Genomic DNA, 12676 nt, shown 5'->3' with positions numbered 1-12676 from the left:
CTGCTCCATGAAGATGCTAGATCATTCAGCATTGTTATGTTTTCAATACTGCTAAATGTTTCTAATAATATGACATGGTTTCAATCAGTAAACACTTTTTAAGAACTACCACAGCTGTTTTTTGAGCAGCTAAAGTAGATCAGCTTGTAAGAAAGCAGCACAGGACAGTTCTTCTCTAAAAAAAGTACCATGTGGGCAGAAGCCATCTGGTGACTATTACATGTCACCTTCTTCTCTTAGCATTATTCACCTAGGGTCCAGTCCATTCAGGAGAGATCTTTTACATTGCAAACCAGGAGAAGAACTTAGGATCCACTGTAAGCATCCAGATATAACACATCTCTTAAAACAATCAGTAAAGTTGATGCCAGGCTGAACATGTGCCAACCAAGTGCTCCCATCATGATCAAAGCAAACCACTAAGGGTTTCCCCACCTTAGGGGATAACTTAGCAGATCAAGGCAGGTTATTCTGTGCTTAATCTGTTGCTGGAGGAACGGGACATAGCTGGTCTACTGTGTACTTTTGGGAACCTACATACACTTCAAGAACAATGTTAAAATTTGGAGAGGGTCTATGAACTGTCTGTCAGTGATGGCCAGGGACATAAATAGCATGAGCTTCGAGGAAAACCTCAGGGAGTTGTACTTCTTTGTCTGGTAAAGGAAGGGCTAAAAGGGAATTCAGTAGCAGACTATGACTACACAAAGACATCAGGGTATCACAGAATTACAGAATGGATTTGGTTGGAAAAGACCTCTGAGGTCATTGAATCCAACCTATGACCTAACACCACCATATTAATGAGACCATGGCATTAAGTGCTATATCCAGCCTTTCCTTAAACACCTCCAAGTACCCCACCACCTCCCTGGAAAGCTCATTCCAATATCTAATCACACTTTCTGTGAAGAATTGCTTCCTGATGTCCAAGCTAAACCTCCCCTGGTGCAGCTTAAAACTGTGTCCTCTCATCCTTGTCAGTTGTTGACTGGGAGAAGATGCCAACCCTCACCTTGCTGCAACCTCCATTGAGGGAGTTGTGGAGAGTTATAAGGTCTCCCCTGAGCCTCCTCTTCTCCAGGCTCCTTACAGGACATGTGCTCCAGACTCTTCACCAGCTCTATTGCCCTTCTCTGCTCCAGCACTTCAATGTCCTTACAAATTGAGAGGGCCAAAACTGGGCACAGAACTAAAGCTGTGACCTCACAATGCCAAGTATAGAGGGACGGTCACTGCCCCGGTCCTGCTGGCCAAACTACTGCTAATGTAGGCCAGGATACCTTTGGCCTTCATGGCCAGCTGGGCACAGGTGGATCATGTTCAGCTGCTGTAAACCAGCACTCCCAGGTCCTTTTCAATTGGGCAGCTTTCCAGCCATTCTGTCCCCAGCCTGTATCATTGCATGGGGTTGTTGTGGCCAAAATGTAGGACTTGGCACTTTGCCTTGTTGAACTTCATGCTGTTGGCCTTGGCCCATTGATCCAGCCTGTCCAGGCCCTGTGCAGGGCCTTCCTACCCTCCGGCAAATCAACACTCTGACCCAGCTTAGTGTTGTCCACAAATTTGATATTACAAGGATAACACAGACTTCTCACGGCAGTAGAAGACAACCTAATGAGGGGCAAGAAACATGTATTCTGACTTTGAATTTTCAGATGGGACACTAGGATGAATTTCTTCACAAGCAGGGCAGTGAAACACTGAAAGAAGCTAGGAAGAGAGAGGGTGGACTTTTCTGCTTTTAAATATTCAAGTAAGCAAACCCATTGCTCTACTGTTGCTTAAAGTCAATGGTAGCTGGTGATAGATGTAATGAACTGGGAATTATTATATTCTTGTTTTAAACAGAAGAATGGACTGACTGGTATCCAGATGCTGACCCTAACCAATGCTTCAATGATTGTGTGAGTATTTCTGCAATAAGAACTGACAAATGATGCAACTGAGACTCTGTGAGCTTCCACAGCCCAGCTCTACTTTATTATTTTCTTTGTTTTCTGAAAGAGAAAACAAATGGTTGAACTGTCTTTATTGATGGGCAAGTTCATGTGGGCAAGTTCACTCAGGGGTGACAATGTTATGACTTACATCCCAGACTAGTTCCAGCTTAGTCTTTACAAAATAGACAGTTCTAGTCTTCCATAGCTTCTTTCTAAGTCTTCCCACAGTATAGTAGTGTAGTATAAATGCTAGTTGATACTTCTTAAATTGTCTGTGCTATACTTTAAAGCTTAAAAGAAAATATTCCTTTCCATTTTTTTTTTTCACTTGTACAGTTTGAGAGTGACTGCTATGATTGTCATGCCAGAACATAGGAATTTGAGATTCTTATTGAAGCACTGTATTTGGCAGAGCTGCAATATTTAAACTTGTGTTACAGTCACTGACAGGCTGCCCAGGGCCCGCAGGATGACACTTGGTGTCTCACTGATTTGCCACAGATACTACTGAGGGACTTGTAGCAGTGCTGATGATTCTGGTCATAAACATTTTTGTTGGTCTGTGACAAAAAAGAATATAATTTAGGCCAAAAAACATTGGACAGGACTTGTTCTTTATTGAAAATTTTTCTAAGTCACAGAACCACATGAACAAAACATTCCTGGGAGGATGAGTGTATCTCAGTGTACAAGGAAGAAAAAACACAGGAACAACTGAAGCCCATGTTCAGCCTGCTGCCTGTACTAATGAGGTCAAGAGTCATAACTTTTGCTTTTGGGCTACTATGTGAAATTATCAAAGCTATTACATGTGTTATTACCAAAGCTGAAAACTTTGTAATCCTTACCTTTTTTATAATTCACCTTATTCAAACCTACATGGATGTGCTTGCCAACAGTTCACAATCTTGCCTAACGCCTCCTTATTAACTTCACCTGCCACATCAAAACAGAAGAGCCCACTGCATTGTGGTTTGGCAGCATGAAATCAGACATAGACAATTAAGACCTTGCCACATCTCATTGTTGACTGTGGTGGCTACCTGCCACAACCTCAAGCAGTCGAGAAGCGCCGGCTAGCACTGCCTGTGAGAGGCTGGGTGGCCGTCATGTGTGTTCGGGCATTCCAGGGGAACGGTGTCTGCCAGCCTGGTAGTGCTGGGTGCTGTGGCGTGGGTAATGCAGCTTTGGTAGCTTCATGCTGAGAGGAGATGAAGGGACGAGAGAAGGACACTTTGCGAGCCCTAAGAACTTTTATTCCCCCATGCGTGGTCAGAACAAAATGCTCTCAGAGCGATGCAATGCAAAATGCCAGAGAACAAAGAACAACAACAGGTTAAGTAGGGGGTGGGCAGACAGAGGTGGAAACCTGGCTCACCTAATGGGGACAAATGATAGGGAAGCGACATTGATTATAACAACCAATGGTAACATAACAGAGGTGGGTTCAGAGTCCTGGGATTAATAGAAGGGCTAAGGTGGGGTGATTGATACAGAACTTTCATGAAGAAGCTGGGGGTGGTTACAAGATTGACACTCAACATGGAGTGATCAAACCAAACAAGGAGAAAACAGGGAGAGGTGAGAAGACTGACAGGTAACTGTGGATCTGAGTGGCAGGAACTTTCGGGGTAAACAACTTGGAGCAAACCACTGTGAGGGGAAAAATAGGGGAGTACAAGGAACAAACCTAACTAACATTTAATAAAAGTCCTGACTAAATCAACCCAACCTACAACAGTTGACCATATTCCCAGAAACACACAAAAATGCAGATGTTATAAAACCAAATTCATCTAGACTCTGACACTCTGAGACTGGCTTCTAGTCCACAATATTGAATTTATGTGAACTCTCTAGTGTGCAGCACACTTGACTTCCTGGTGCAAATAAATGTTCATCCAAGGTTAAAATATAGCCATCTTTAACAGAAATGTTCTGAATATAATAGAGCACCAGTGAAAATGAAGCCTGCCTCATCTTGTGAAACTTAGTAACTTGTAGTTACTTTCCTTTATTTTCTGAAGTTCCTGACAAGTCACTCTTTCAAATGTAGGATTGTGACTTGTGTTAATATAAGGTTCTTGCTGGTTCAAGTTTTTGGAGGACAGTTCTCATCTCTGCTGGCCATCAGCTAAAGCTGTGATCATCAGGTTTGCACAACTGCCAGTTCTAGAGTAGTCAAAAAATTTCTCTCAGATATCCCCAGAAATAGACACCAACATCTTGATGTTTGTTCTTCCACCAACCCCTAGTGTATATTGGAGAAGAAAAAATCTTTATCTTATAGAAGGCCCAGGAATCATTGACAGCAGGCCTGGCTAGCTGGGAATGATAGGACAATTAAAAACACCAAAGCCTGTCCTTAATATTTCAGTAGGTAAAACATGACTATAATATCAGCGAATGATATATAATGCTTTATAATATTATATACCATTATATATATGGCATATAATACAATATATTATATATAATATATATAACATTATGTATTATATATATAATATCAGGTATGTTAATTTAGAGGAGCTAAAAGGAAAAGAAACATCTAGGATACCCAAGGTAAAAATTGCATAGCACTGAAAGAACAGGAAAGAAAGGAGGGGAATGGAAAACATGCTTGCTTAAGTAATGTTTAGACCACTAACTCAATTTTGCAATAGGACTAATATAACTAGCAGTGATGAAGATACAATTGCAAAAATCAAACAAGTGATAGATTCATAGGTTCTCTTTATCCCTACTGCAGCCAAACAGTTACCAAAGAGGATATCAAGTGGCTGCTGGAAGCCTGGAAGGTCTTTTCTAGGGCTATTTATACTGGACTGCACAGTGATGAAAATTACTTTTGTTTTAGGATTGTAGGGGAAGCTATCCTGCTAAAGTCAAAATTAGAAATCTTGCATACTTTGGGGAAAAAAAAACAAGAAAAAGGTTAAGGTAGAGTCCTCTGCCCTGACAATTCTGCTGCTATGTGAATTAATACATCAAGTAACTTCTAACAAAATGAAAATAGCTTTGGTGAAAGAAAAAACGTTTTATAGTCTTGAAGAGTATACAATTCACCTCTTTGCTCACATTATTTTGAAGTAAGTGATAAATTTCTGAAAATCCAAACCTTTTTACCCATTATATATAGATTAAAGAGGGCATAGGATGATGACTGTAGTTCTCTTGGACAGGACAAGAAACTCCTCTCAGCTGTACTGCTTGTTCCTAGCTAGGTCTGATCTTGATCTACTCAAGAAGTGAATGGGTATTATCTGGTGGCTTTGTTGCGTGTTTCTTTGTTTTCTTGCCCAGTAATGACCCAGAAAAGGAAGAGGATATCCACTGCTAGCTGTTGCAAAGCACCTTAGGGATCAGTGGGGCTGTGAGCACTAATGGAGTCTGATTTCCTACAGGTGAGCTCATAGTCATCTCAGCTCTGAGCATTTCTTCTGGGTGAGGTTCTCAACATCTAAAAAGGAAACAAGCAAAAAAAAATTGTAGTAGTTATCAAAGTAGAAACTTCTGAGTCATTCTTTTTTTTATGAAGCTTACAGTAATTATTGTAGGGGTTTTCATCTGTGGTATTTCAAAGACTGGGAGGGTGAATAGGGCCACAACTGGCTGAAGACAGTGTAATCACCCGTGGTTTAGTCTCTCAGGGAATTAAACAGGACACTTTCATGAGGTGAGGAAATAAATTATCACTGTTGAGTTGAACAGTCATGGTAGGCTTGAGCTGATAGAATGACAGAAAGCACAGTGTGATGCTTTGTGACTTGTCATGTTGGCAATCTTTTGGTTTCATCTACCCACCTTTTTCTGATTTCAATAACTTCAGAAAGACTCCTGAAGATGAGGCAAAATAAAAAGAGCTCTCCTTCCCCCAAGGACTTTGAAACATAAATATTTTCATAAAATAAGCCAAAACCTAAAGTTATTTGTTATCAGTACATAACAGAAAGAGCTGAAAACTACTTGGCCTTATAAAAGCATGCATAGCTTCTAACCAGTGCTTTTAACAACTTATCATGGCTGATATTCTGTCCTTAATACTGTCCTAAACCAGAATTTTTTTCCCACTGATTCAGTTTTGATGTAATTCATATTTTATGCTTTTTTTTTTTCCTATACTGAATAGGTTGCATGGAAATATATCTCATCTTGCTATTAGAAGTACTGTCTTTTCCTTAGTAGATAAGTTTATCTAGAAGAGCAGAGCTTGGTGTGCGTATGTAGATAATCTAAGAAAAGCAAATGATGATCCTTAGTTCAACAGCATAGTTCAAAAGTGAATTGATATAGATTATAATGACAATATTTTCAGGCTAGAAAATTTCAAACTACTCTGAAATCCAGTTGTCCTCATTTGGCCAAAATAATAAATATAACTTTTCACATATTATCATGTGTATATGTATGACAGAGAAAAAAGATGTTTGTCTGAAAATAATTTTGTTTGCAAGATAAGTTGCAGCCTGTTTCTAAAGTTCTATAGTTTTACATTCTCAGATCTCTCAGCCAAATGGACTGCTCTCTAAAGAACTGAACCTCCATGCAGCATTATTTCTGTTGGCCTAGTTTAATAACTTCATGCTGTTGATCAGCAGCAAGCTCTGGGAAGCAATACTTTTTTTGCCCATCATGTACTATATAAACAGCAGACCTCTAATATGCAAGAATAATAGTATAAAAGGTAGTCCATCTGAGGCCTTGTTAGAAGCTCAGTGAAACTTCACTGTGATATGCCACCAACACGTCCCCACCCTACAAAGAATTATTGATTCCTTTCAAACACTTTCATTATAAGCTAAGATGGAGATCTGTGATATTTTCTGGCAGTGTGGAGCAGCTAAGCCCAAAGAAAGCCTGGTAATGACTTTAAGGATATGGCTGTGCTCATGAGTAAGAGATCAGATGCTCAAGACAGCTCTACAGAAAGTAAGCATGAGAAGGAGATGAAGATGCAAATGTGTTATGGAAGAAAAGCAGGGGCTGAATATATTTTTCATCAAAATTTTCACTCAAAGTATTCATAATAAACAGCTGTACTGGAACTAAGGTAATGGTGCCAATACAATTCAAAGCACAAAAAAGACAACAGGAGCCTTGCCATCACCTTAAGAGGAAAGGAAACATACTCAGGTAATACACAAACCAGTTTGAATTTTCCCTGATGCTTACATTTCATCACTGTTTTTTGGCCTAAGATGTTTAAGTTTTTAAACTTTTCCAATTCCCTTTTGGCAAACACCTCATCATGTTCTGTGCAGTTGGCTCCAACCAAAGTTTACTGCTTTAATGTCCATGAAAAGACTGTTCTCATGGTATTTCCTCCCAAGCCAAAAATCACATATTACTGTAAATCTTGCAAGAAACCTAAATCTTTAAAGATTTCTAACTTAATTAGACTTGGATAAAGTCAACAGACCAACTTCTAGTGATCTTGACTCCCACAGTTTGTCAGCATCCTACAGCTACCCCAACCCTACAGTTGGGGATTTACTTTCTTCACTGTTTTTACTAAGCACAGGATTTATTGGGTTTTTTTAATACATAGATGCAACCATGGCTTCAGAGATTTTTGTGTTCTCTGACACGTCATTATCCAAAATTCATGGCTATGAGCTAAGGTTACATGCTTAGATGCATGGGCTATCATGGCTATACCACATTAAAGATTACTTTATCCTTAGATTACATTACCTTTTTTAAAAAAAATTAGTATATTCTCAATTTGCAGTAAGTTAGTGCTATGGAGAAATGCTCCAGATTGCAAGAAATAATTCCATTTTTGTGTTTTTAAAACTAATCTTCTGTGTCTCCATAGAAAAATCAATTTTTAGCTAGATGGCTGTCTTTTAGATGGCTGCTAGAGGTAGATAAATTTGTTAGACACAAACCAGCAGGCCAAACACTTGTCTTGTTCTCCACACTCCTATCCTACTAGAAAAGCCCATCCATGTCTCCTTAGGGCTACTCTGAATGTGTAATGGAATATTTTTTCTTATGGCAGAAGTCTTTGGAAAACACCACTAAAGGTCAGCCTGAGGCTGTTCTTTGTGAACTGTTTCACAGTTTGGTGAAAAAGTTCCCTTGGCCACATGATTAGTAGATACAGCTGAAATAATCATCTGCAGCAGAAGCATTCAGGTTGACACAAACTTTCTAAACATGCATTGACTGTCCGATTTTTAGTGCTCACTTGATGTAAAGTGCAGTCATAATACCCAAATATGAAATATTTCACTGGCAGTTAAAACAAGCCTTTGACCTTTTGGAAAATATCACACAACACACCTGGCTTTTGAAACTCTGAAAGAAGCAGAAATCTTTGAATTATTAATGTTGCTCCCTTATCCTTGCCTGAAAATTCGATAGGAACAATTTATTCTGTTAAGAAGCCATACCTGAGAATTTTAATGCTGAGTTTCAAGTGACAGAAAAGAAAGGAAAAATGCATCTGAACTGCGCACATCAACATCTGAGCTATTTGCTTGGTCTAGTGACAGTAGGAAGTGTCAAGTATGGGTTGAATAGAGACAACTTAATCCAGCATGATTTTGTTGTGCCTGGGTGACATATACAACCTTTGGACGTTATTGTTGCATGTGCATAAATATACTGGGAAAATCCCATAGTCAGAACAAGTAACTAAAAATGAAATACTTACCAAAAAAATCTTCAAATGAGGAGCTTATGAAAGAACACAACACAGTGTTTTTAAAAATTAGCAAAAAAGGTCTTAGTGTTGTGAGGCTCAGTTTTACATCTTACTGTTATTTAACACTGCTGAGGGGCTGTTATATACAGTGCTGTTTAATCTCAAAACATGATCCAAGAATGCCAGGAAGCAGTGAAAGTGGAGCTGCTTGACAAGAGAGGAGAAGATGGGGTTCTACTTGGTGCCTGTCTTACAGGATCTAAATACATCAGGCTGATGTCAGGGTCTGTTGGCAGCCACATGTAAAGCAGCCGTTGAGCCAACTCAGGGTTCCTCCAGGGGGTGCATTCTGGAGCAAAAAGGGACAAAGACAGAGCCAGGGATGGACATGAAGCTGCAGCATAGGTCTTCCATCCATGAAGCAAGGCTGGAGACCAGGACTCCTCTGGCATAGCTCAAAGGTCTGTGTGCCTCAGGAAGGGTTAAGATGAGGTCCTGAGCCATGGGTAGTGTGGCTGTAACCAAGGAGAGGCTGGCAGGGACATTCAGGACTTGTAGTGCCTTTGAGTCCATAGCACTGACCTGATTCTGCCTAAGGATATCTTTTATATGTCTGAGGGTTTGAGACCTAGTAACCAAAGAGTAAAACTTTTTCATCCCTTTCATTAAAGGCTTTGGAACCTGTTTCTGTACATTTACCTTCGTGAATGAATATATACTAGAAGGCTGGCTTTCCTGGTGTAACCTTAAAGCTGCTCAGTTTGGGCTGTATGTCTCCAAACACTTCCCAACATTTCCCCATGCAAATTTCATCTTAACAGTCAGTTCAGGGTCATTGGCTACTCCTTGCCCAATCCAGTTACCCAAAGGAACTGGTGGACAAACACTAGGCTTTATTCAGCACAAAATGCTACTAAAAAATAGGTTACTTTCTTCCCCTTGCCCAGAGCTACAGTAGGTACTCAAAATATTCAATTTATGACCTGTTTGAGGTCTCCAGTTTCCAGGTACTGGAAGGAGGTTGAATTCTGTCTCAAACCCAATTTACTGCTATGATGACTAGAGACATAGTGCTTGTCTACCCTTCTCCTATGACTTTTTTCCCACACTAGCATGACTAAGAAATAGTCCCTGGCTTGTTTGGCTCTGTTCATACCTGTGAACTTTGTATTATTCACTTGGAGGAATGATATGGCTGGAGCACACATTCCCAACACATTAGTAAAGGTATCAGACATTGTGGGATGACCTCACTTCCACCCAAATCAGCAGATGAAAATCAGATGTCTCCCATTCCACTGAACAAGACCAGTTAACAGGGCAAATACCATGTAGAAATGACCAGTGAAATTCACTTTTTTTTGCTCTTCTTTCTAACAATTGAGTGTGGGCTGGAAAACAGAGCTCTTACGCAACTTGATCTTCAAGTCCAACGCATGAGCCACCCTGAACGTGAGGACCAACACAGTATTTCATTACTTTTATTTTTTTTTTTTTAATTAGAACTTCATTTCAACATCACCTTTTCACTCCATGTAAACAGGTCCATCAGCATTTAACTCTGTGCAGGTGTTGTGCACAGCACTCCAGTGTGTAACATCTCATCTCCCAGGGATGTACAAAGGGAAGCAGCCTTGCCTCCCCTGAGGCTCAGTAAGGAGTCATCCTGATAAGCAGAAGTTGCTCTACCTTTGAAGTCAAGATGTTTGGCAATTTTTTCCTGACAGTTGCATCCTCAGAGACCTTGGAAATTTCCAGCTCATGTGTTTTCAGACTAAACAGTTTATCCATTCTTTAATCTCCATTATTGCATTTATGGTTAGTAGCTATTTTCAAGTCTGTATTAAGATAAATTAAGTCCTACCTACTCTGATGTCATAGAATCATAGAATATTTTGAGTTGGAAGGGACCCATAAGGATCATCAAGTCCAACTCTTAAGTGAATAGGGATTGAACTTGCAACCTTTGCATTATTAGCACATGCTCTAACCAGCTGATCTTACCTGAGCGTCTTCTCTAAAACTCACCTGCTCACCTGCCTTAGTGCCATCTTGTTTGTTAAGAAAAATATGATACATCCCCTGTGCTGTGGATGATGGATAAATGGTAAAAATTCACTAAAATTGCTGTGTTTGGTGAGGTAAGGACTGCTTGAAGAACTTATGCCATAGGAACTGTTGTTGGCCTCCTGCTCTCCCATGCCCTCTCTTTCTCTGGAGCAACACATGTGAAAGACAGGCTGCAGAACAACACTGCAGGCTTCCCTGTAGCAGTTACAGGAAAAAGGTGGGGAATCTCTCATGACCTGGAAGCAGCAAAACAGATGGGGAGAGGAAATTTATTCCTTCTCTTCACAAAAGGTGAAGGAATTCATTTTAGTGCACCCAAAATCAGTTTTCTTATAGCTACAATGTCATGCAGAATCTTTACACCTGGAACAACAGGATCCTTCATAATGATGCTGTTATTTATTATGCAGCAAGTGATGCTGTGCCCTGAGGATTTGCTCTGCTTTATTACTTTATTTCATTCTCTAGGAAAACATTCATCTCCTCTCTGGATAAGCAGTGATGGAAAGAGGTTTTTAATACTCCACTTAGCTTCCATTACAGTGTCTAGGTACTCATTTCATGTGCATGCTGGTGCCGTCAGACCAAAAGATAAGTACATAGAAGCAAAGTAAGACAATGTGAACCAGAGCCATCTACAGCTATTTTAGCATCTGTTCTGATTTGCATGCTGACTGTTCAGGTATACTGTCAAATTCACAGTCAGTTTAATCACTTCCTTCATTACTTCAGAGGAATTCCCAATTTGTGATATTAATAGTTTTTGGGGTAAAAGAGAGACAAGACAATTAGGTTTATCAGCATAATGGTTCCATGTATCTTCCATTTCAGCTACCTAATCTTGCTCTGAGCAGTGGATTTCTTATTGCGGTGCTCAGGGGAAACATATTTGATAGATCTGGAAGCTGCAAGAATTCCTCCAAAAGAGTGATTTCATATTGAAGAAAACATTTTGTTCTTGAAACTTGAAAAGGCAATGTTTTAATTTTAAGAGTTCCCACGTCACTTTTGCTAGATATTTACATCTCTTTGGGCTGTTTTCCCTCAATTATCTGGGTGCTGTAGCTTCAGGAAAGTGGATTAGTGAAGACTAATACTACAGAAGCCGTTGTAGGGAGAAAATTTCCTTCTACTACAGGGTAACCCACCTCACTGATCAAGGGAAGCCAGTAGATGCCAGTAGATCTTTTGGACTTCAGCAAAGCTTTGATACTCTCTCAGTATCCTTCTGGACCAAATATCCAGCACACAGCTGGATAAACGCCACATCATGTGATGGGTGGCATCAGCTGGCATCTGGTCTTTAGTGGGATTTCACGGGGCTCTAACTTGGGCTCAGTTCTCTTCAACATTTTCAACAACTAAGAAACAGGACTTGAAGGAACACTAAGTAAGTTTGCCATTGACACTAAGTTAGGAGGAGGTGTTGACTCCCTGAGGGGCAGAAAAGCCCTGCAGAGAGGGCCTTGACAAATTAGAGGGCTGGCAACCACCAACCATATGAAATTAAAGAGAGAAAAATTATGGATTCTGCAACTGGGGTGGGGCAAGCCTTATTATGTGTATAGACTGGGAATGAGATGCTGTACAGCAGAATTGTGGAAAGGGACCTGGAGTCCCTGGTCAATGGCAAGTTGAACATGAGCCAGCAGTGCCCTGGCAGCCAGGAGGGCCAACCCTGTCCTGGGGTGCATCAGGCACAGCATCACCAGCTGGGCAAGGGACGGGATTATCCTGCTCTGCTCTGAGCTGGGGTGGCCTCGCCTCGAGTTCTGGGGGCAGTTTTGGGTGCCACAATATAAAAAAAAAGACATTAAGCTGTTAGAGAGCATCCAAAGGAGGGCAACAAGGATGGTGAAGGGTCTGGAGGGGAAACTGCATGAGAAGTGGCTGAAGTCACTTGGTCTGTTCTGCCCAAGGAAGAGGAATCTGAGAGGACACCTCACTGCAGTCTGCAACTTCCTCATGAGGGGATGCAGAGGGGCAGGCACTGATCACTTCTCTTTAG

At 40.6% G+C, this 12676-nt stretch overlaps 1 long non-coding RNA gene across 2 annotated transcripts; it reads left to right on the top strand.

Moving 5' to 3' along the window:
- The first annotated feature begins 1272 nt into the window (after positions 1 to 1272).
- Positions 1273 to 6978, top strand: LOC128798909 (uncharacterized). 2 transcript variants are annotated; one of them, XR_008434593.1, is made up of 5 exons: positions 1273 to 1350; positions 1659 to 1756; positions 1852 to 1907; positions 5250 to 5350; positions 6777 to 6978. It is a non-coding gene; the product is annotated as an uncharacterized LOC128798909 (long non-coding RNA). The 2 variants fall into 2 exon arrangements; XR_008434595.1 differs by lacking the exon at positions 5250 to 5350.
- The last annotated feature ends 5698 nt before the right edge of the window (positions 6979 to 12676 follow it).

Source organism: Vidua chalybeata, chromosome 1 (assembly GCF_026979565.1).
Source record: "Vidua chalybeata isolate OUT-0048 chromosome 1, bVidCha1 merged haplotype, whole genome shotgun sequence".
Taxonomy (NCBI): Eukaryota; Metazoa; Chordata; class Aves; order Passeriformes; family Viduidae; genus Vidua; species Vidua chalybeata.
Note: the sequence above shows the minus strand (reverse complement) of the source record. Positions and strands in the feature narration are given on the sequence as shown.